Here is a 24,329-nt window from a genome sequence, read left to right on the forward strand (position 1 = left end):
AAATTGTGTGAGTATACTAAAGGGCGCAGCCTTAAATGAGTAAAAACAAAATGTCAAGAAGCTCTTCTTCACTTGGAGGGTGATCAATACATGGAATAAACTCCCAGATAGTAGTAGTAATGAAAACTCTTGAATCATTTAAGAATCCATTACATGAGGCGATGGTGAAGGACTTGTGGATGCGGAATCTTTCTAAGTGAATGTACAAATATAGGTCAAATGGTCTTCCTCATCTGTCCAGATTTAAAAATAACTTCACTCGCAGAAGATTAGGAATCCAAGGAAGGAGCCAAGCCAATCAATTAAAATTTTTATTTGTATAGTTTGATTTTTTTTTCATGGGAAGATACAAGATTCTGAAGGGACTTGACAGGGTTCACACGAAAAGGTTGTTTCCCCTGGCTGGGGAATCTGGTGGGTGGTGGTCACAATTCCAGGTTAGGAGTTGATCATTTAGGAATAAGATGAAGAGAAATTTCTTCACCCAGAGGGCTGTGAACCTTCGGAGTTTGTGAATTTTTGCAGCCCCTCCCCCCCGGTGGTATATTCCGGTCCCGCCAAACTGAATGGAGCTTTAAATATTGCACCACGTCTGCCAGGGGGGGACATGCCGCAAGGGGGAGGGGGCGTAAAATCCTGGCCCAAGGGATTTGGAGAAGGGTGGGAAAGTGGAGTTGTGGCAGAAGAACAGTCATGATCATATTGAATGGTGGAGGTGCCGTATGGTTTACTCCTGCTACTATTTCTTATGCTATTGTGATAATATTTTCCATTCTAATATCAGAAATATTAGGAAACTAACTGCACTAGAATACCCATCAGGAAGATTAGCATGTGAAACATTGTTAAAAATGACTAGCTGCATATTCTTTGGGTCACCTAAGGATGAGAACTTAAGTAAACATTTTTCCAGGCTTTTTAAAATGCTTTTATTTGCCATTAAAACATTCCCTACTTCAGGGTATTTCATCTTAGTACTTAACCCCAACACATCAAAACCAGCACCTGGTCTAGCCTGAGATAGAGCCAGTTCAACTGGCCAATCAAGCTTCACAATTGCTCTGTCTTTTCTTTAGATGAGATCTCATCTTTCTGTGATGAGCTAGTACGATCATCTGGGATGGGAGTAACACTCTCTAAATAAGATTGTTGATTTAAAGTTATCAAAGATCTACTTTGCTTAACATCCAAACCAAGATATTTAACAGGCCCACAAGTATGACTGTCTTATATCAGGATAAATATACAGTGAATAATATCTGCATTATGCATTCTATCCAACATGAAACCTTTGCTAAGGAGCCATTCTGTAACTGTCTAATATTTTGTAAATCTATAGTACAGGAATTGAGAATTTTGTCTTTGTGATCATTTTATATACTTGTGTTGATATGACATTTGGTAACTATCAACTCACTAAAATAATGGGAAGGGAATTTAGAAGAATATTTTTCACATTGGGGATGACTACAAGAGGGAATATTTACCAAAAGTGACTTTTGAGGTACAGACTTAGACATTGGGCCAAATTTTCCCGCCTTTGGATCATTGAACTGAAGTATGACTGAAGATGCATGTCGGGGTCCTGTGGACATCCTGATGCACTGACCTACATGGGAATTGCCCAGGAAGTTTCAACTTCTGAAACAAGAACAGAAAATGCTGGAAAAACGCAGCAGGTCCAACAGCATCCCTGGAGAGGAAAAAACAGAGTTAACGTTTCGAGTCCATATGACTCTTCTTCGAATCAGACTCGAAACAGTAACTCTGTTTCTCTCTCCACAGATACTGTTAGATCTGCTGAGTTTTTCCAGCATTTTCTGTTTTTGTTTCAGATTTCCAGCATCCGCAGTATTTTGCTTTTATCTAAGTTTCAACTTCTGATGGGCAACTCCCCTGCTCTCCAGGACCCTGCGCAAATGTCTCCGACTCTGACATTGAGTCAGAGACTTTGGACAGTTCCGCAGTAGTTAACTGGGTAGTTACACAGGAAGTGTTAGACAGATTAATCTAAAACCTGGGTAACTACACAACTGACCCACACCCCTGCACCCCATCAACACCTCCGCCGACACCCCTGGCTACACTTCCAATATCCCAACAACCCCAACAACCTGAGCTGACTACTCCCCAATCACCTGACTAACCGCAACCACCCAACTATGCCCCCGACCCAACCTGACTACTCTTGACCTGACCTGACTACCGCCCCGCTCTGCCCCAACCCAATTATTCTCCTGATCACCCAACAACCCCTGGCCTAACCCAACTACTCCCTGACCAGACTACCCACTCACCCACCTCACCCTCTTAACCTACCTCACCCACCTACCCACTTCACCCACCCTACCCAATTACCCATCTACCCACCTCATCCAACTACCCGCCGTACCCACCTACATATTCACTCCATCACCCACTAACTTATTGAAGATTGGCTGAAGATTGGAATAAACACACTCAAAAAAGCAGTTAGAACAAAAGGCTTTTATTATTCTCCAAACAATAATGCACACATGCAGGTGGAATTGCAGGATGGCCTCAAAAAGCTCTGATCCTTGAGGCTCCAGCTTTAGCCTGCACCGCCTCAGCACAGCTGCAATCTGGGCTGGTGGGCTGAGAGGCATTAGCAGGGACACTGGCAGAGTTGCAATGGCAGGAGCACAAATGCTGTCCTGTGAGATGATAGCAGTTCCATCATGGAGCCACTCTCCCAGGGGAGTACGTCTGCAATCTGCTGGAAGACAGATTGCTACACTACATGTCCCTTTCAGCACTGGCACCACAGCCATGTTGGTAGCAGTTTGAGTCTACATGGCACCAAGCTGTGTTGGCAGAGAAGCAAGAATAGATCTCAAGCTCTAAGTCTAAGCATCCACTGCAGTACTCAGAGGTAGCTTCTGCCTGTGCTGCAATGGAAGCTGAAAAATCAACCAGTAAATGCTGCTTCACAAGTACTCTCATGGAATAAAAGCGGAAAATGCAGGATCAGCTCAGCAGGTCTGACAGCCTCTGTGGAGATAGAAACAGAGTTAGCATTTTGAGTCTGTGTGACCCTTCTTCAGAGCTAAGGAGAAGTAGAGATGTGATGAAATTTATACTTTTTAAGGGGGGATGGAGCAAGTGAAGCTGGAAAGAAGGCCAGCAATAGGTGGGGCTAAGGAGAGATTGACAAAGATGTCATGGACAAAAAGCAAAGGGAGTGTTAATGGTAGTGGTAAGGGCTAAAGGAGGTGCTGATAGTGGCATAAAGGTACGCTCATGGAGTTGTCCACCATTTCCACACTGGAAAGGATTGGCTGCAAGCTCATTGCAAAACCCTATGGAAGTTAGAACGGGACACATACATACTCCTTGACACCGACAATAGAGTTTGTGGGAGGCTTGCCAATGAAACAAACATCTCTGCATGCATGCTCATCACTCTTACCCTGTACCCATCTGAGTCCTGTGCAGCAGAACTTATCTGTGGCCTCACCCTCGAGGGAGCTGGCACACGCGCCATCCTCATGTAAAACGTTCATGTTGAGGAGATGAGAAATCATGGAATCATAGAATAGTGGTGCATTGCAGGCCATTCACCTGAGTTTAAAATAGCTCTTTCAAAGGGTAATCCACATAATCCCACCCCCTATGCTTTCCATATATCCCTGTAATTTTTTCTCCTTCAAGTATGTATCTAATTCCCTTTTGAAAGCTATTACTATTACTAGCTATTTGAAATGGAAATGGATGGCAGAACTGGCAGCCACTCCCATAGGTACCAGGTGGTATGGCTCATCACAGAGTCATCGTGCCCTGGAACAGGCATCCGCAACACATGGTGAGTGTGGGAGCACTATCGTGCCTTAAAAAGAGCTTGAAAAGTTCCTGAGAGAACATTGCCAGTTACAGGGAGTTTGGATTGTCCAAACAGGAGCTTCAGGAATAGGGGAGGAATTGCCAAGAGTTTTCTTGAAGTGGCCACATTTCTTTGTCCATTCCAAGAGACAGAATTCCAAGTGGTGTGATAGCCATGTGCACGTTTATAATTTTTACTGGATGGGACAAGCTTATGGTAATTACTTGCCCCCATTTTTTCGTAGATTAATAATTGGCAGACTGGACCATGTAACTTTTTCTCACAGAGAGAACAGCCAAACTTTTTTCCTTCAACATTCAGATGTTGATGACATTCAGGTCCTGATGAATCGAGTGACTCTGCCAGACCTTGACAAGATGTTTGGTTTGAGTTTCCTGTTTGTCAATCCTTCAATTCTAACTCCTCGCCATTTTTCAGCTTCTTCGGCCAGCTCCAGACACAACCCGCAGTACCTGCGCCCTACTTGGTCTGTGGCTCATTGTTGACCCAGTCAGTAGACAGCCAACAGATCAGTTCAATCAGGAGACAAATAGGTGGCTGAAAAATGCTGTGCTACTTAAAGAATGAACAGCAGTTTACAATGAATAAGCTTATAACGTAGCTGACTGACCTTCATTCAGGTAATCAGTACAGACTGCAGCCAAGCTATCAATCAGATACTGGCAAGATCCAGATCCCAGTGATTCAGCTTAACAATTTGGATCTAGCACCAATTAATAGCATATTATTGATCTATTTGGCCTAGCAGGGCCAGATCTTGTCAACCTATTTAACAGTTGTAAAGTGTTGGAGGAAATAACAATTTAGTAAATAAAAGGATTGTCCTCTTTACTCTTCAAATGACCTTGTGTTCTCCTGAGGCACCAGACAGACAGCATGTGACAGCAGGAGTGTCCAAGACTCACAGTTTGTGAGGTCAGTGAACAATTCACCAAAAACACATCCTGCTGCAATATTCTGTAGCATCTACACTTCCTCAGTGTGAATGATTCACTGGTCAGGTTGGATTACAGGGAAGCTGATTGCCCTGACTGTTGTGTTTCCACATCAGCTGAAGGGGCACTAGGAATCTCACTTCATGGCTCAAGAATCAAGGGGAAGCAGTGGGTGGAATCTTATCGTAATGGACCTGCACACAATGGGGAGGTCAGTATCTGGTTGGGAACCCCTTTGATTCAGGAACACGCTTTGCCATGACTTTTTAACTCAGCTGTGGCATTCCGCATTTGCCGGCCAATCAGAGCGGGCGGGCAGGCGAAATGACGTGCTGAATCTGTCAAACAAAGAATTTCACTGGAGGCTCAGACTTTCATGGCAGGTCATTGCTGACATCTGCAGCATGTGGACACCATCTGACCCTGGGAGGAGTCTGAATGGTTGAACTGTTCACTGATTCCGGAAGGTTCAGCAACGACAGGAATAGAGAGAACTACGAAGGCTGGTCCCTGGGTCACAGGCACTTAGCTGGAGGTCCTACTATGGGAATTGATGGACTGAAATAAGGTGATATTTTCCAAGCATGAGGGGAAGAGGCCAGCCTATCAAAGAATGCAAGCGTGGGTGGAAGTGCTCAAGGAAGTGAGCAGCATGAGTGTAGCCTTTTGAACCTGGAGACAGTGCCCCAAGGGGTTCAAAATCTTTAGGAGGGCAGCGTGTGTGGCATAATTTGTTCAGGTGCCAAAAGTCACATTCCTTCCAGAAATATTGTCCATCCCTCCTCTCCACACAAATCATTTCTCACACTCACAATTCTCTGCTTTTTCTCCTTGCAGAAGAACAGAGTGCAGAACTCGAGGGAGAAGCAGAAAACTGTGGGCTTGCCCTCCAGTGACATGCATCTTGACAACCACTGGTTTTGCGTGACTACCGAGACCACTGGGATGGAGGTCTTGATCCAGGAGCTGCAGATGTCAGAAACGACCTGCCATGAAAGCCTGAGCCTCCTAATTAAGCTTAATTGTTTGGATCTATTGCCCACGATACATGTGGAAAGAGCTGACTCTGTATGTGCTGTGGTGAAGGCTGACAGCAGGTAAGTGCAGATCAAGGTGCCTGAAGCCCCAGACAGCAAAACTGACTTCCAGGAAGTTGGAAATCCCCTATCAAGCAGTGAAAGCACATTTTCAGAAGTGCTTTGAGCATCCATTGCTTAGGGCTAACCAGACAGTACTGAGGACAAGAATGTTGAAGGCACTTGTATGGGAATGGAGACTTAAGTCATCTGATAAAGTATTATCAAATGATGGCAGTCTGAAAACTGCAATTTCCTGGAGTTATGCAGTTGATCCCATGTTGGAGGCAAATTTGGGAAATATCATGGCCATGGTGTACAGTAATCTAACACGCATTCCACCTAAACAGCCAGGCTATCAAGCAGATACTGGCAAGATCCAGATCCCAGTGATTCAGCTTAAGTGTTTGGACCCAGCACGTGTCAATAACATACAATGAACCTATTTAGCATAGCAGGACTAGCCCTTGTCATCGTGGGTAACGGTTGTATAGAGTTGGAGAAAGTGCCATTTGTCTAAATGAAAGTATTGTCATCTTCCTAAGACTCGATGTTCCCTGAGGAACCTGGGATCAGACTGCAACATTCAACAGCAGGAGTGTCTGAGAAGCACAGTTTGTGAGGCCAGTACATGATTAACTAGAATCATTTCCTGCTGCAATATTCTGTAGCATGCGGACCCCTTCAATGTGGATCATTCACTGGTCAAGGTGGATTATAGAGAAGCTGAATGTACTTACTGTTGTGTTTTCACTTCATCTATATCTGACACCAGGAATCTCACTTCATGGTTCAAGGACCAAAGGGAAGCAATAGGTTGAATCTAATCTTAAGGCCCCTGCACACACTGGGGAGGTCGGTAGAGGGTTGTGAACCCCTTTGATACAGGATTGGATTTTGCCATAGCTCCTTAACTCAGCCACGGCATTGGCATCCTGCTTTTGCGTTTGCCCACCAGAGAAGGCGGGTAGGACAGCGCGCTGAATCTGTCGAAGGAAGGATTGCGCAGGAGGCTCAGACTTTCATGGCAGGTCATTGCTGACATCTGTAGCATCTGGACACCATCTGACCCTGGCAGAGGTTAGAATGATAGAACTGTTCATTACTCCTGAGGCTTCAGCAACATCAGGAATTGAGAAGAAAACTGCACTTCCTGAGTCTCAGACACTTAGCTGGAGGCCCTGATGCAGGATTTTAGGGAATGCATTGAGGTGACATTTGCCAAGTACAAGAGGAAGAGCCAGCTTTTCAAAGCATGCAGGCATAGGTGGAAGTGGTTGAGAAAGTGAGCAGCATGAGTGTAGCCCTTTGAACCTGGAGAGAGTGCCCCAGGAACAGTGGAAGGCAGTGTGTGCGGCACAACTGGTTCAGGTGTCAAACACCACACTCCCTCCAGAAGTATTGTCTTTTCCACCTGTCCACACAATCCATTTCTCACACTCACAATTCTCTGCTTTTACTCCTTGCAGAAGAAGAGGGCAGAACTTGAGGGAGAGACAGAAAACTGTAGGCTTTCCTTCCAGTGACATGCACCTTGACAACCACTGGTTATGCATGACTACGAGTACCCCCTGGGGCACTGTCTCCAGGTTCGAAGGGCTACACTCATGCTGCTCATTGGGAAGGAGGTCTTGATCCAGGAGCTGCAGATGTCAGCAACGACCTGCCATGAAAGCCTGAGCCTCCTCATTAAGCTTAATTGTTTGGATCTATTACTCACGATACATGCTGAAAGAGCTGATTCCTCCCTTCAGGATCTTTGTGTCCATCACCTCAGTCCTGTTGAGCTCCATGTATCTGAAGTAAGGCAGCTGCTGCTGGTTTTGCTCCTGCTACTGCTGTTTGTCTTTGTTCCTCAGAAGAGGTTCAAGTTGGAGCTGTGTAAGCTGCCCATGTGCTGTGGTGAAGGCTGACAGCAGAGAAGTGCAGATTAAGATGACTGATGTCCCAGACAGCGAAACTGACTTCCAGGAAATTAGAAATTACCTGTCAAGCAGTGAAGGCACACTTTCAGAAGAAGTGCTATGAGCATCCACTGATCACATGGGCAGGGCTACAACTCTTCAGTCTTTGGACTGGCTGAAAGGAGCAGATTGTAGATCTTATCATCGGGATGCACAGTTTATCTCAGGAAAATCTCTTAAGGCATCATCTCCCTTACAAAAGATTATTTTTCAAATATCCTAACTCTGGATAGTGTGGCCACATGTTTTCCTCAACCTGAATGGCTCCTATTCATTGTTAACTTTGAGAACACCCTGGAACTCAGATTGTTGACGTCTAAATGCAAGTCAGGATGAGGAAAAGAAACATCGTAAATGCTCCCCACAAGAACTGGGAGACAAACAGGCAACTGGAAAATGCTGTGTTACTGGTGGAATGAATAAGCTTTTACAATAGATCAGTTTTCAAGGAAGCTGAACCTCATTCAGGTATTCTGCACAGAAAGCGAGGAACTAACCTAACAGTAATGAGGACAAGGATGGTGGAGGCACTTGTACGGGAATGGAGACTGAGCTCATCTGATAAAGTATTATCAAATGATGGCAGTCTGAATACTGCAATCTCCTGGGGACATGCGGGTGACTACATGTTGCAGGTGAATTTGGGTCACATCATGGCCATTATATAACACTGTTGGTGTACAGTAATCTAATGCACATTCCTAAACAAAAACAGAATTACCTGGAAAAACTCAGCAGGTCTGGCAGCATCGGTGGAGAAGAAATCAGTTAACGTTTCGAGTCCTCATGACCCTTCAGCAGAACTGAGTATAGTTAGGAGAAAGGTGAAATATAAGCTGGTCTAAGGTGGGGGGGGCGGGGGGAGAGAGAAGTTGAGGTGGGGTGATTGTGGGGATAGGCAGTGATAGGAGCAGATAATCAAAAGATGTCACAGACAAAAGGATCAAAGAGGTGTTGAAGGTGGTGATATTATCTAAGAAAAGTGCTAATTAAGAATGAAAGGCAGGATACTCAAGGTACAGCTCTAGTGGGGGTGGGGTGGAAAGACTAACAAAGTTTTAGTTTTAGATTTAAAAATAATGGAAATAGGTGGGAAAAGAAGAATCTATATAAATTATTGAAAAAAAAGGGAGGGGGGAGAAACGGGGTGGGGATGGGGGAAGGGGGAGTTTAAGATCTAAAGTTGTTGAATTCAATATTCAGCCTGGAAGGCTGTAAAGTGCCTAGTCGGAAGATGAGGTGCTGTTCCTCCAGTTTGCGTTGGGCTTCACTGGAACAATGCAGCAAGCCAAGGACAGACATGTGAGCAAGAGAACAGGGTGGAGTGTTAAAATGGCAAGCGACAGGGAGGTTTGGGTCTTTCTTGCGGACAGACCGCAGGTGTTCTGCAAAGCCCAGTTTGCGTTTGGTCTCTCCAATGTAGAGGAGACCGCATTGGGAGCAACGAATGCAGTAGACTAAGTTAGGGGAAATGCAAGTGAAATGCTGCTTCACTTGAAAGGAGTGTTTGGGCCCTTGGATGGTGAGGAGAGAGGAAGTGAAGGGGCAGGTGTTGCATCTTCTGCGTGCGCGTGGGGAGGTGCCATAGGTGGGGGTTGAGGAGTAGGGGGTGATGGAGGAGTGGACCAGGGTGTCCCGGAGGGTACGATCCCTACGGAATGCCGCCGGGGGGGTGAAGGGAAGATGTGTTTGGTAGTGGCATCATGCTGGAGTTGGCGGAAATGGCGGAGGATGATCCTTTGAATGCGGAGGCTGGTGGGGTGATAAGTGACGACAAGGGGGACCCTATCATGTTTATGGGAAGGAGGAGAAAGCGTGAGGGCGGATGCGCGGGATATGGGCTGGACACGGTTGAGGGCCCTGTCAACAACCGTGGGTGGAAAACCTCAGTTAAGGAAGAAGGAGGACATGTCAGAGGAGCTGCTTTTGAAGGTAGCGTCATCAGAACAGATGCGACGGAGGCGAAGGAACTGAGAGAATGGGATGGAGTCCTTACAGGAAGCGGGGTGTGAGGAGCTGTAGTCGAGGTAGCTGTGAGAGTCGGTAGGCTTGTAATGGATATTGGTGGACAGTCTATCATCAGAAATTGAGACAGACAGGTCCAGGAAGGGAAGAGAAGTGTCAGAGATGGACCATGTGAAAATGATGGAGGGGTGGAGATTGGAAGCAAAATTAATAAATTTTTCCAGGTCCCGACGAGAGCATGAAGCAGCACCGAAGTAATCATCGATGTACCGGAGAAAGAGTTGTGGGAGGGAGCCGGAGTAGGACTGGAACAAGGAATGTTCCACATACTCCATAAAGAGACAGGCATAGCTGGGGCCCATGCGGGTACCCATAGCCACATCTTTTATTTGGAGGAAGTGAGAGGAGTTAAAGGAGAAATTGTTCAGTGTGAGAACAAGTTCAGCCAGACGGAGGAGAGTAGTGGTGGATGGGGATTGTTCGGGCCTCTGTTCAAGGAAGAAGCTAAGGGCCCTCAGACCATCCTGGTGGGGGATGGAGGTGTAGAGGGATTGGACATCCATGGTGAAGGGGAAGCGGTTGGGGCCAGGGAACTGGAAATTGTTGATGTGACGTAAGGTGTCAGAGGAATCACGGATGTAGGTGGGAAGGGACTGGACAAGGGGAGAGAGAAGGGAGTCAAGATAACGAGAAATGAGTTCCATGGGGCAGGAACAGGCTGACACGATCGGTCTGCCAGGACAGTTCTGTTTGTGGATTTTGGGTAGGAGGTAGAAGCGGGCCGTCCTCGGTTGGGCGACTATCAAGTTGGAAGCTGTGGGAGGAAGATCTCCAGAGGAGATGAGGTCAGTGACAGTCCTGGAAACAATGGCTTGATGTTCTGTGGTGGGGTCATGGTCCAGGGAGAGGTAGGAGGAAGTGTCTGCGAGTTGACGCTCAGCCTCCGCGAGGTAGAGGTCAATGCGCCAGACAACAACAGTACCATCCTTGTCAGCGGGTTTGATGACAATGTTGGGGTTGGACCTGAAAGAACGGAGTGCAGTAAGTTCAGAGAGAGACAGATTAGAATGGGTGAGAGGAGCAGAGAAATTGAGACGCTAATGTCACGCCGACAGTTCTCAATGAAAAGATCAAGAGAAGGTAAGAATCCAGAGGGAGGGGTCCAGGTGGAGGGAGAATATTGGAGGTGGATAAAAGGATCCGTTGAACGGGGAGAGGACTACTGCCCAAAGAAGTGAGCACGGAGATGAAGACGGCGGAAGAAGAGTTCAGCGTCATGCCGAGCCCGAAATTCATTGAGATGAGGGCACAAGGGTATGAAGCTAAATCCTTTGCTGAGCGCTGAATGTTCAGCATCGGAGAGGGGAAGGTCAGGGGGTATAGTGAATACGCGGCTGGGGCTGGGATTGGAAGATGGGGTGGGGACGGAGGGACAAGCAGTGGTGGAGGGTCCCAGATGGGTGTTGGTGTCGGTGTTTTATATTTCACCTTTCTCCTAACTATACTCAGTTCTGCCGAAGGGTCATGAGGACTCGAAACGTTAACTGATTTCTTCTCCACCGATGCTGCTAGACCTGCTGAGTTTTTCCAGGTAATTCTGTTTTTGTTTTGATTTTCCAGCATCCGCAGTAGCTTTTAGCTTTTTGTTTTTCTCTCTGTGTTTAATTGACTGCCACCTCTCTTCAAGAAATGCCCTCTCTGAAGAAGTATTGTTCTGTTCTCCGACAGGATTTCCGCCTGTCTCTTCTGCCCTGCTCAGCTTCATTGCTTTCCATTTCTCTCCTGGTGTTTGACAAGGTGTTTACTAAAACCCGCTTTCACAGCCATATCTCCTTTCTCAGTGACTGTCTCCGTCTCCTACTCACCCCACGTGGATTTCAACTGAAATTCCATCCCTCTTGTTTTGAACCCACCCAGGATTACAGGTATCTCCGGAACATAAAACGTTTCTCGGACTGCTGTTCCCGTCGCATTCTGAGATCCACACTCAGTGCCATGCGCCGCCATATGAACACACTCGACCTCTCCCTCCAGCAGCACCGCCGCACCCTTTTTCAAAGCTGCGCGTGCCCCCAGTTTCATTTTATTCTTTGCCTCATCCGTCGCCTCAACAAGAAACTTTTTCTCTTTCTCTCAAGTGATAAGGAACGCAAGCTCCAACAACTCATCGACACCAACACCCATCTGGGACCCTCCACCCCTGCTTGTCCCTCCGTCCCCACCCCATCTTCCAATCCCAGCCCCAGCCGCGTATTCACTATACCCCCTGACCTTCCCCTCTCCGATGCTGAACGTTCAGCGCTCAGCAAAGGATTTAGCTTCATACCCTTACGCCCTCATCTCAATGAATTTCGGGCTCGGCATGACGCTGAACTCTTCTTCCGCCGTCTTCGTCTCCGTGCTCACTTCTTTGGGCAGGAGTCCTCTCCCCGTTCAACGGATCCTTTTACCCACCTCCAATATTCTCCCTCCACCTGGACCCCTCCCTTTGGATTCTTACCTTCTCTTGATCTTTTCATTGAGAACTGTCGGCGTGACATTAGCCGTCTCAATTTCTCTGCTCCTCTCACCCATTCTAATCTGTCTCTCTCTGAATTTACTGCACTCCGTTCTCTCAGGTCCAACCCCAACATTGTCATCAAACCCGCTGACAAGGGTGGTATTGTTGTTGTCTGGCGCATTGACCTCTACCTCGCGGAGGCTGAGCGTCAACTCGCAGACACTTCCTCCTACCTCTCCCTGGACCATGACCACACCACAGAACATCAAGTCATTGTTTCCAGGACTGTCACTGACCTCATCTCCTCTGGAGATCTTCCTCCCACAGCTTCCAACTTGATAGTCGTGCAACCGAGGACGGCCCGCTTCTACCTCCTACCCAAAATCCACAAACAGAACTGTCCTGGCAGACCGATCGTGTCAGCCTGTTCCTGCCCCACGGAACTCATTTCTCGTTATCTTGACTCCCTTCTCTCTCCCCTTGTCCAGTCCCTTCCCACCTACATCCGTGATTCCTCTGACACCTTACGTCACATCAACAATTTCCAGTTCCCTGGCCCCAACCGCTTCCTCTTCACCATGGATGTCCAATCCCTCTACACCTCCATCCCCCACCAGGATGGTCTGAGGGCCCTTAGCTTCTTCCTTGAACAGAGGCCCGAACAATCCCCATCCACCACTACTCTCCTCCGTCTGGCTGAACTTGTTCTCACACTGAACAATTTCTCCTTTAACTCCTCTCACTTCCTCCAAATAAAAGGTGTGGCTATGGGTACCCGCATGGGCCCCAGCTATGCCTGTCTCTTTATGGGGTATGTGGAACATTCCTTGTTCCAGTCCTACTCCGGCCCCCTCCCACAACTCTTTCTCCGGTACATCGATGATTACTTCGGTGCTGCTTCATGCTCTCGTCGGGACCTGGAAAAATTTATTAATTTTGCTTCCAATCTCCACCCCTCCATCATTTTCACATGGTCCATCTCTGACACTTCTCTTCCCTTCCTTGACCTCTCTGTCTCAATTTCTGATGATAGACTGTCCACCAATATCCATTACAAGCCTACCGACTCTCACAGCTACCTCGACTACAGCTCCTCACACCCCGCTTCCTGTAAGGACTCCATCCCATTCTCTCAATTCCTTCGCCTCCGTCGCATCTGTTCTGATGACGCTACCTTCAAAAGCAGCTCCTCTGACATGTCCTCCTTCTTCCTCAACCGAGGTTTTCCACCCACGGTCGTTGACAGGGCCGTCAACCGTGTCCAGCCCATATCCCGCGCATCCGCCCTCACGCCTTCTCCTCCTTCCCAGAAACACGATAGGGTCCCCCTTGTCCTCACTTATCACCCCACCAGCCTCCGCATTCAAAGTATCATCCTCTGCCATTTCCGCCAACTCCAGCATGATGCCACCACCAAACACATCTTCCCTTCACCCCCCCTGACGGCATTCCGTAGGGATCGTTCCCTCCGGGACACCCTGGTCCACTCCTCCATCACCCCCTACTCCTCAACCCCCACCTATGGCACCTCCCCATGCGCACGCAGAAGATGCAACACCTGCCCCTTCACTTCCTCTCTCCTCACCGTCCAAGGGCCCAAACACTCCTTTCAAGTGAAGCAGCATTTCACTTGCATTTCCCCTAACTTAGTCTACTGCATTCGTTGCTCCCAATGCGGTCTCCTCTACATTGGAGAGACCAAACGCAAACTGGGCTTTGCAGAACACCTGCGGTCTGTCCGCAAGAAAGACCCAAACCTCCCTGTCACTTGCCATTTTAACACTCCACCCTGTTCTCTTGCCCACATGTCTGTCCTTGGCTTGCTGCATTGTTCCAGTGAAGCCCAACGCAAACTGGAGGAACAGCACCTCATCTTCCGACTAGGCACTTTACAGCCTTCCGGGCTGAATATTGAATTCAACAACTTTAGATCTTAAACTCCCCCTCCCCCCATCCCCACCCCGTTTCTCCCCCCTCCCTTTTTTTCCAATAATTTATATAGATTCTTCTTTTCCCACCTATTTCCATTATTTTTAAATCTAAAACTAAAACTTTGTTAGTCTTTCCACCCCACCCCCACTAGAGCTATACCTTGAGTATCCTGCCTTCCATTCTTAATTAGCACTTTTCTTAGATAATATCACCACCTTCAACACCTCTTTGATCCTTTTGTCTGTGACATCTTTTGATTATCTGCTCCTATCACTGCTTGCTTATCCCCACAATCACCCCACTCTCAACTTCTCTCTCCCCCCGCACTCCCCACCTTAGACCAGCTTATATTTCACCTTTCTCCTAACTATACTCAGTTCTGCCGAAGGGTCATGAGGACTCGAAACGTTAACTGATTTCTTCTCCACCGATGCTGCCAGACCTGCTGCGTTTTTCCAGGTAATTCTGTTTTTGTTTTGGATTTCCAGCATCCGCAGTAGCTTTTAGCTTAATGCACATTCCTCTCCATTGAAGAGTAAAGAGGACAATACTTTTATCTGGGGAATCATTATATTCTCCAACACTGTATAACTGTTACACAGGGTGACAAGGGCTGGTCCTACTAGGCCAATTAGTTTTTATGTGTGTTATTGACATGTGCTAGATCCAAACACTTAGGTTGAATCACTGGGACCTGGATCTTGCTCAGGAGAAGGCGGGAGAATGGGGTTGAGAAACTTATCAGCCATGATTGAATGGCAGAGCAGACTCGATGGGCCGATTGGCCTAATTTCTGCTCCTATGTCTTATGGTCTCATGGTCTTGCCAGTATCTGGTTGATAACCTCAGAAGAGGTTCAAGTTGGAGCTGTATAAACTGGTCCTGTGTTGTGGTGAAGGTTGAGAGCAGGGAAATGTGGATCAAGATGAATGAGGTCCCGGACAAGTTAACTGACTTCCGAAAGTTGGAAATCATCTGCCATGCAGTGACAGCACACTTTCAGAAACATTGCTATGAGCAGTAGCCTTTCACATGACCTTGGCTGCAGTTGTTCTGTTTCACTGTTTGAAGAATTCCCAGCCTCACAGTTTCACTAAACATGCACTCCTCACTGTTCTCTCAACTTGCCAACCCTGGCAATTTCCACTCTGAATATGAAAATCTGAAAGACAATGTTATGACCCAGCAGTTGGTAAAGTTGAGTTATTTTAAAATCCCAGACGGAAACTTTAAACAACTGTCACAACCTATATTTTTAAGTGGTATGTTTGAAATGCAGCTCTAAGTTCAGGAATCAGGCCACCAGTTGTCAAGAGGTTTTATATTGAACTAAATGAAACATTTTATTAAGTTACAACATATTAAACACATAGTCATGGCTACAAATTATTACTGTCATAACTTTTAACAAGTTCCCAAACTAATCTCCATTAAGGCAACAGCAACCCATAGACTTTCAGCAGACACCAGGCAAAGCATTTTCACCTTACAAATTCAAAATTAAGTTCTTTTCACTTTGGTTCCTGTGGAGACAGTTGTAGGCTTACAGTCACTTTGACCTTACATTGCCTCTGCCCTGTGCACACAAAACTGCCATCTGATATACCTTGCACATCTCATTGAATGTAAATTATTATTGTATCACCAGCCCCTTTGAACTCCACCTCTTGTAACAATAAAGCCCCTTTCATAGTATCAATTTTATTAGTAATATAAACATATTGCTTGGTCTCTGCTCGCTAGGTGCCAGATTTCACCCAACTTCTTGAATGCTCTATTCAACAAAATGCAAATTTACTTCTACCTCTCTTACATCTCAAAACTAGTATACATCAGAGCACCCAGACTAGCTGGTTTTAATCCAATTAAGACACATCCACAGATTAAATCTCTATCTTAAAAAGAAAAGTATTTTCCAATAATATATAAATTAATAGTTTCATGACAAACGGAGAGAGACTCTCTCCAGTTGTTGCCTCAAAGCTGCAGAGTGAAATGGGTTAATTAATGACCCTCGTTAACCGATCTCTACCATCCCGTTCCATACCATTAGGTGAGGTGCCGGGTATCAAGATGTGTTGAGGCTTCCCAGAATCAAGAGGGAGACTCCCCCTCTGGCATCAGCTGGTTCTGAGATGGTCGAGCATACTGATGCCAGAATGAGTTCCCCCAAGTACCACCACCTACTGTTGGTGAGTTCTTCACAAGTGGCAAGCACTGCTATTCTGGTGACAGCAACCCAACCCCAGAACATTGGCCTCCATTCAGAACTGCCACATTTGGATGTGGTACCCTCAGAGTTCTTAACCTCACTCAGGGTACTGGAACATCTCTCTTCTTGAGATTCTCTCATTCACTCCAAGGCTGAAAGTTGAGCTGACATTGGTCAGAGATGATTGTATGGATGGTTTCCAAACATGCACCGTTGCAGGTAACATCAAGCAGTGCCAAACTAAGCCTGTAGTGGAAGCAGGGTTGGTCCTTAACACCGATGTGGGTCATGAGGGCTGTATGTTTTATACTCAGCCCAGGAGGGGTGGGGGAATTTACAATTAACAATAGAAATATGTCCAAATAAAGCCTGGCAGAGATGGTAATGATGAATGTCTTGTGGCTTTAGTACCCAGAACACAACCCACAGACTATAGGCATTCTCTGTGAGGGCCTGAAGTCTGACCAGCAAGTGGCACTAAAAATATTTACCCAACTTTCGCTAAAAGATACAGTGATCTTTGCCTCAACTATTTGCTGTAACAAGGCATTTAGAAAGGTCGTTGAGGAGGGTAGTTGTTGACCATCAATTAAAAATAAATTAAAGGATGTTGAGTTGGCACTGAGAAATGAATGGAACACAGAAAGGACAAGCGGAGACTTGCTTCCTCCTTCCGGTATCTCTGCAGGCATTGATTGGTTCTTGGTCAGAACTTGCTCTCTTTTTATTAGATTCAATTGCCTTTGTTGTTTTGTTTCCATGGCTTGAGTTTGTGGGTAGTTTGATTAAAAACTCCATTTCCTCTTACCCTAACACCAACTGTGCACCTGTGGCAGAAGGAGAAATTAGACACAGAAAATACTGATTGCAACAATACAACAGGTATTTTATAGCTACCCTCATCTAGGAAAACAATTTAGCCCATAAATACTGAATACAGGGTGCAAAACTGCAACCAGTTCCTTGTAATGTTACTGATGCCAGCTTAGTGTTAAAGGCAGAAGATTCCATCACTTCTGGAGTCGGACAGCTGACAACACTTTGAAGCATTTTGCAGTTTCTGTCTCAATAGCCAGATAGTTCTAACTATCTGTGTGAAGCAACTTCTGAGTGTCAGCTGGCTAGAAATATTTCCATTCTTCACAAACAAAGCTGTTCAGACTGTACGCACATCCACATTCAGTCCTAAAGCTTTCAGCCACAGAGTAAGAATCAGCGCATTTCCATTTCCATCACTGAAACTGGCTGTGTAGCCTCTAACCTCAAATTTATTCAGTTTACAAATCTATTGTGATATATGATCTTATTGTAATGCTTAGTGTGGGGTGACACTTCCTGTGTGATGTCAGTTTGCCTCATCCAGTTAAGGGCCACACCTTGATGAAAGTTTTGGTCAAACACCCCTGGGTTTCATTTAGGTCACAATGACAGAATGAGCTAGAAGTAAAGACAGGTTCACATGTGATTACCTTGTGGCCTGAGGGCAATGGGCAGTGATGAGAATGGAGCTGAGCGCTCCAGGTCATCAATGGTGCCAGATACCATTGGTATTCATCGTGGTATCCAGGTGCCATAGATCAGCACCCACTGATGCTGAGTTGATATCAATAAGATGAGGGAAGTTGATTGGTGCTGATGGGTGCTGAATCCAATTCCATCTGCAATGTATGTGTTGTTGATGTCGCAGCTTTTCAACAAGTTATTGCACAAGAGGAAGTCCATGTTTGATAAAACAATTCCATTTAGTTTTTTTTATTGTTTCATGGGATGTGGGCGTCAACGGCAAGGCCATCATTTGTTGCCCATCCCTAATTGCCCTTGAACTGAGTGGCTTGCTAGGCCATTTCAGAGGGCAGTTAAGAGTCAACCACATTGCTGTGGAACTGGAGTCACTTGTAGGCCAGACCAGGTAAGGATGGCAGATTTCTTTCTCTGAAGGACATTAGTGAACTGGATGGGTTTTTACAATAAATTATGCGAGTTTCATGGTCACAATTACTGCGACTAGCTTTCAATTCCAGTTTTATAATTAATTGAACTTAAATTCCACCAGCTGCCATGGCGAGATTTAAGTCACGTCTCGAAAACATTAGTCTGGGCCTCTGTATTACCAGTCTGTGACATTACCACGACATCACCATCTCCCCGCTATTTTGTATGTGCAGGTAGTGGGGGTGCGGGTGGGGGTGGGGTGGGCAGGGTCCTTCCTGGGACTTTAGCGTGGGGCCTAGTAAGGGTTGGTGACTATTGCCCGCCCTTCAGAAAGATACCAGCAATACCATGGGAGATCTACCATTGATAGTAAGCAGTTTTCTTTTTACAGAACAGGGAGTGCACCAAATCCAAAGACAGATAGCAGCCAGTCAGTGAGGGACAACAGGGAAGTACCTGATAGTGGGGCAGTGTAACCAGCAGTAACTAGGTTCCAAAACCTGACAAAGTATGAGCAACAATATTGAAGATTTACTAGCAACAGCAAATTCAAGTAATCCACCCTACAATGCAACAATATTGCTGCCTCTGTTATACTGATGATATTGCTTTTTAGGACATTCACAAATTATGATACAAGGTAAAACAAACCATTCAATGTTCACAGCCTTCTTTCTAATCTACTGGTTGATGATGTTGCTATTGGCCATACTTACAAAATAAACCCGTTCAGATCTTCTAGCCAACCGCATTCAGTCCTAGATAGATCAGTCAGTAAGTAACGGCTGTGCAGTTCCATTTCCTTAATTGAATCTGACTGTGCAGCATCCTGGCTCAAATGTACCCAATTTACAAACTTACTGTGATGTCTGATCGCACTGTGACGCTCAGTGTGACGGTGAGACTTGCTCTGTGATGCTATGATTTGATACAACCAGCTAAGGGCCTCACCTTGATAAAAATGTTGTGCAAACATCCTTAGGTTTCAATGACAGAATGAGCTAGATGGCTAAAAGCAGGTTTCCATGTGGTTACAACCCAGTGAAGGTGGCCAGTGGACAACAGCAATGGGATTGTTTCTTTCTCTGTGTCTCCTCCTCTTGGTGAAGGATGATTCCAATGCTCCAATGTCCTCTGAAACTGTGTTTGTGTTTCTTGGACAGCTGTAGAACTGGACACTGCAGATCATTGGTGGTGCTGGATACCATTGATCAGGATTCACTGAAGCCAGAGATGGGGAGCCAATCGCTGCTGATGTGGACCTTAGTTGGAGTTGAACAAATTCTTGTTCGGCTATATATGCATTGGTGTCAAGGCTTTCCAAAAGATCCTTGCTGACAGAGTTTATGGGAGATGAGCCAGTAATGAGCCATTAAGCTCTATTCTACACATGCAGGTAGCTGGGGGCATAGGTCTACCTGGGACTTTCAAGTGCATCTGGCAAATATTGATCATTTTAGTCCAACCTCTAGAATATCTCAAACAATGACAATGATGTTAACTAGCTAAATGTAGTTACAGAACAGGGCACGAGCACCAAACTCACAGACATGCAGCACTGATCAGTCAGGGACTCCAAGGCAAAACCTGAGAATGGGGCTGATTAACCATCAGAAATCAGGCTGCAGATACCCAACGACCTATGAACAATGTCATAGAAGATTTACTTATGGCAACAAATATAAATAGTTCATCCTGCTGTGCAGCAGTGTTGCTTCACAAATCACAAGACAGGGTACCCATGTTGAGACAAACCTTTCAATATCAGTAACCTTCCACTCACCCTCCCAGTTGATGACGTTACTATTGCTCAGGCTGCCTTCACAAAGTAAACTTATTCAGATCTTCTAGTTGATGACATTCGGTCTTAGAGGGATCAGCCGGATAGCAACAGTGAATGCAGCTGCATTTCCTTCACTTAAACTGACTGTGCAGCCTCCTGCCTCAAACTTATCCAGTTTATGAATCTATTGTGGTGTTTGATTTCACTGTGATGCTACAGTTTGACTCAGCCAGTTAAAAGGTCCACACCTTGATTAAATTGTGTCTGACAAACACCCTTTGGCTTCATTTAGGGTAAAATGACTTACTGCACTAGAATGCAATAATGGGTTTCCATGTGATCACGTCCCAGAGAACAGGGCAGCACTGACATTCTTTGCCTCCACCCAATGACGTTAAGTAGTTGTAAACATTTACACAATAGCCAAAAGGCTAGTATGCAGGTACAGCAGGTTATTAGGAAAGCTAATAATGTTATCATTTATTGTGAGGGGAATTGATTACAGAAGTGGGGAGGTTATGCTTCAGTAGTACAGGGCATTGGTGAGACCACATGTGGAGTATTGTGTACAGTACTGGTCTCCCTGTTTAAAGAAAGATGCAAATATGTTAGAAGCAGTTCAGAGAAGGCTTATTAGACTAATACCAGGAATGGGCCAGTTGTCTTATGAGGAAAGGCTGGACATGTTAGGCTTGTATCCACAGGAATTTGGAAGAGTAAGAGGCTACACGTTGAATGGTAGGACCCTAGGAAGTACAGAGGATCAGAGGGATGTAAATGTCCATAGATCCCTGAAGGCAGCAGCACAGGTATGTTGGAACTGTATAAAATGCTAGTTATGCTACAGCTGGAGTAATGTTTCCAGTTCTGGTTGCCACATTATAGAAAGGATGTGATTGCACTGGAGAGGGTGCAGAGGAGATCCACCAGGATGATGTCTGTGCTGGAGTATTTCAGCTATGGAGAGACACTGGATAGGCTAGGGTGGTTTTCCTTCAGGCAGAGAGGGCTGAGGTGGAACGTGATAGAGGTACACAAAATTTTGAGGGGCATAGATAGGGTAGATAGGAAGAAACTTTTCCCCTTAGTGGAGGTATCAATAACCGAGGGCATAGATTTAAGGTAAGGGGCAGGAGGTTTAGAGGGGATTTAAGAAAAAGATTTTTTCACCCAGAGGGTGGTTGGAATCTGGAACTCACTGCCTGAGAAGGTGGTAGAGGCAGGAACCCTCACAACATTTTAGAAGTATTTAGATGAGCACTTGAAAAGCCATAGCATACAGGACTGTGGGCCAAGTGCTGGAAAATGGGATTAGAGTAGATAGGTGTTTGATAGCCGGCACAGACACGATGGGCCAAAGGGCTGCTTTCTGTGCTGTATAACTCTATGACTGTGACTTAATTGAAACCTTAAGGTACTGAGGGGTCTTGACAGGGTGGATGTGGAGAGAATGCTTCCACTCGTGGGAGAATCTAGAACCACTGATTAAATCTCACTGATTGAAAATAAGGAGTTGCTCATTCAAAACAGAGAGGAGGAGAAATTTTTTTTCTCAGAGGGTTGTGAGTCTTTGGGACTCTCTTCCTCAAAAGGCGGTGAAAACAGAGTCTTCAATATTTTTACGGCAGAGCTAGATAGATTCTTGATTAACATGGGGGTGAAAAGTCATCAGGGGTAGGCAGGAGGTTACATTCAGATCAGCCGTGATCTTATTGAATGGCGGAGCAGGCTCGAGGGGTTGAGTGGTCTACTCCTGCTCCTAGTTCGTATGTTCGTATGACTTCCCAACTGGCCTTGGTGTTCCACACCCCACTCATCTCTGTTCGAGAGTGGGGTCTATGTTGCTGATCCTGGCTGGTTGCAATTCCAGCAGTGACCATCAATTTCAGGATGGATCAGCCGGCAGCTCTTAGAGACAGGTATTGACCCTTAAAAGGACAGGAGCCCCGACACCAGGCAGTTAATTGCCTGATGCACGTAAAATTGGTTTGGGGCTCCCAGAACTGGTGGGAATGACTGCCCATCTGTTGGACAGGGCCACCACCACCCAGTAAGATCCTTGCCTATATACACATTTAAGGTCTCATTTGGACTGCAGCTTTAAATGCTCATAATTGTGCTATAGATCAAGTTGGGCTCTGATTTCACATTCACACTGTAACTACTTCTTAGCGTCCAGAAGTTGCCACGCCCCTAGCCAAGCTGTTCCAGTACAGCTACAACACTGGCATCTACCTGGCTATGTGGAAAATTGCCCAGCTATGTCCTGCACACAAAAAGCAGGACAAAGCCAACCTGGCCAATTACCGCCTCCATCAGCCTACTCTCAATCATCAGTAAAGTAATGGAAGGGGTTCTCAACAGTGCTATCAAGCGGTATTTGCTTAGCAAAAGCCTGCTCACTGACACCTAGTTTGGGTTCTGCCAGGGCCACTCAGCTCCTGATCTCATTACAGTCTTGGTTCAAACATGGACAAAGGGCGAACTCCCGCGGTGAGGTGAGAGTGACTGCCCTTGACATCAAAGCAGAATTTGACTGAGTGTAGCATCAAGGAGCCCTAACAAAACTGGCGTCAATGGGAATCAGGAGGAAAACTCTTCATTGGTTGGAGGCATACCTAGCACAAAGGAAGATAGTTGTGGTTGTTGGAGGTCAGTCATCTTGGCTCGAAGACATCACTGCAAGAATTCCTCAGGGTAGTGTCCTCGGCCCAACCATCTTCAGCTGCTTCTTAAATGACCTTTCCCCCATCATAATGTCAGAAGTGGAGATGTTCGCTGATGATTGCACAATGTTCAGCACCATTCGCAACTCCTCAGATACTGAAGCAGTCCATGTCCAAATGCAGCAAGACCTGGATGATATGCAGGCTTGGGTTGACAAGTGGCAAGTAACATTCACGCCAAGTGTCAGGCAATGGCCATCTCCAACAAGAGAGAATCTAACCATCATCCCTTGACGTTCGATGGCATTACCATCACTGAATATCAACATCCAAAGGGTTACCATTGACCAGAAACTGACTGGACTAGCCATGTAAATACTATGGCTACAAGACCAGGTGAGACGCTAGGAATCCTGCGGCGAGTAACTCATCTCCTGACAATCCAAAGCCTGTCCAACATCTACAAGGCACAAGTCAGGAGTGTGATGGATTACTTCCCACTTGCCTGGATGAGTGCAGCTCCAACAACAATCCAGAAGCTGGACACCATCTAGGACAAAGCAACTGGCTTGATTGGCACCACATCCATGAACATTCACTCCCTCCACCACCGATGCACAGTAGCAGCAGTGTGTACCATTTACAAGATGCACTGCAGGAACTCGCCAAGGCTCCTTAGACAACACCTTCCAAACCCACGACCATTGCTATCTAGAAGGAGAAGGGCAGCAGATAGATGGGAACAGCACCACCTGGAAGTCCCCCTCCAATTCACTCACTATCCTGACTTGGAAATATATCTTCGTTCCTTCACTGTCGCTGGGTCAAAATCCTGGAACTCCCTTCCTAACAGCACTGTGGGTGTACATACACCACATGGACTGCAGAAGCTCAAGAAGGCAGCTCACCACCACCTTCTCAAGGGCAAATAGGGATGGGTAATAAATGCTGTCCCAGCCAGTGAAGCCCACATCCCCTGAATGAATTAAAAAAAAATACTTTACAGGGGCTTTAAAAGCAAGATATGACACTAAACCACATTAGGATATATTAGGAAAGATGATCCAAAGCTTGGTCAAAGAGGTGGATTTTAAGGTGTGCCTGAAAGGAGGAAAGTGAGGGAGACAGGTGGAGAAGCTGAGGAAGGAAATTTGAGAGCTTAAGGCCCAGGCACTTGAAGGCACGGCTAGGAATGGTGGAGTAATTAAAATAATTAGAGGAGCACCAATATCGTGGGAGGGTTGTAGAGCTGGAGGACATAGGGAGGGACCAGGCCATGCAGGATTTGAAAGCGACAATGAGAATTTTAAAATCAAGACTTTACTTAGCTGGGATCTGGAAAAGCGAGTGCAGGGGTGATTAGTGAATGGGATTTGGTGCGAGTTATTTGTAGGTTGGAGCATTCTACGTATTTATTTCAGAACCATTTACTCTTTGGAGGGAAATATAAATTAAGTTATAAACACCTGTGTTTCTCAAGTAATTGCAAAATTAAATGCGGT

The sequence above is a fragment of the Cetorhinus maximus genome, chromosome 10 (assembly GCF_964194155.1).
Source record: "Cetorhinus maximus chromosome 10, sCetMax3.hap1.1, whole genome shotgun sequence".
Lineage (NCBI taxonomy): Eukaryota > Metazoa > Chordata > Chondrichthyes > Lamniformes > Cetorhinidae > Cetorhinus > Cetorhinus maximus.